At 38.1% G+C, this 1474-nt stretch overlaps 1 non-coding gene across 1 annotated transcript; it reads right to left on the minus strand.

Moving 5' to 3' along the window:
- Positions 1-642: 642 nt before the first annotated feature.
- Positions 643-749, minus strand: LOC132685653 (U6 spliceosomal RNA). The gene has a single exon (XR_009613242.1). It is a non-coding gene; the product is annotated as a U6 spliceosomal RNA (small nuclear RNA).
- Positions 750-1474: the final 725 nt, after the last annotated feature.

Below are 1474 nucleotides of genomic sequence, written 5' to 3' on the forward strand. Positions count from 1 at the left end.
TTTTCTTTTGTTTTTATTTTTTAAGCTCAGTAATTTTACTAAGCAGTATCTCGGTGTTGGTTATTGTGGGTCAGAAGTCTCAGGTGTGCGGTATGCTCTTTCAGTATGGATTCTCATATCCTTTTTTTTAATTTCCAGAAATTTTTGTTGAATTATGTTTTTAATATTTTTCTTCCCTTGCTTCTTTTGTGTTCTTAATGGACTCTTCCTATCTGCATGTTTAATCTTCTTTGCCTATTTTCAATGTTTGCTATTTTTTTCTCAAACCTTTTTTTTGAATTTTTTAATTTAAAGTTCTTTTTTCTTTAATCAGATATTTCTTTTCAGGCAATATTTTTGTCTATTCACTACTGTGTTCCTTCTAATTTAGACTTAATTTGATAGAAACTTTTCTTTGACTTCTAATTGTTTTGTGAAGTCTGTTATCCCATTTCTGAGTTTTCCTAAATGTTCTTTACCCATATGTTATATCATTTTAGCTTATTTTGAGATAATAGGTTAATTCTGATCTGTTCTGTTGTCACATTTTTCTGGCATGCTTTGATAGTCTTTAGGAATGTTTATTCTGCTTCTTACTCTTTTCTTTACAGTCATTTTGTATGCAATTTGACCTCAACATTTGTCTGTTAACTCTTCTTTTGTTTTCTTATGGCACACATCACAGATTTGCGTGTCTTCCTTGCACAGAGGCAATGCTAATCTTCTCTGTATCATTCCACTTTTAGTGTATGTGCTGCTAAAATGAGCATGTCTGTCACTTGTTTTTAAGTGGAATTCGTTTTCCTAAACTTTCCAATTCAGGCAGTGTTCAGAAAAGCTTTTCTGGGGCACCTGGGTGGCTCAGTCGGTTGAGCTTCCGACTTTGGCTCAGGTCACGATCTCACCGTCTGTGAGTTCGAGCCCGCGTCAGGCTCTGTGCTGACAGCTCAGAGCCTGGAGCCTTCTTTGGATTCTGTGTCTCCCTCTCTCTCTAACCCTCCCCCACTCATGCTCTGTCTCTGTCTCAAAAATAAAATAAAACATTAAAAAAAATTAAAAAAAAAAAGAAAAGCTTTTCTAACCCCATAGAGCTCCCCACTCTGTTGTTTTTGTGTATTGTTAAAACATACAGCACCTTGCTGTGAGAAGTGAGATGATTCATTTCCAGAAATACCAAATAAAAGCTGTACCGTCTACTTAACAACAGGTTTACAACCTATTGGAAATATGTAGGAACTCCCACCCACAATGGAGTCCCAAAACCTTGGACACTTCACTTCCTGATTCTTCTTCCCCTCTCCATTTTGGGGGCCTATTTTTTGTGGACTTTGCAAGGAACATGCGTCAAATACCTGAAGTGTCTGCATCACCTCAGGGAATGCACATTTGTTCCAGTCAGGCTGCTTTTTGCCTTACCTGGGCACGGAGGACTTCCGGGGAAGGCTGTAACCTCTGTAGCACTCAGCCAATGAGGGACCAGGGGAGGGACTTACCT

The sequence above is a fragment of the Panthera onca genome, chromosome D2, assembly GCF_046562875.1.
Source record: "Panthera onca isolate mPanOnc1 chromosome D2, mPanOnc1 haplotype 2, whole genome shotgun sequence".
Taxonomy (NCBI): domain Eukaryota; kingdom Metazoa; phylum Chordata; class Mammalia; order Carnivora; family Felidae; genus Panthera; species Panthera onca.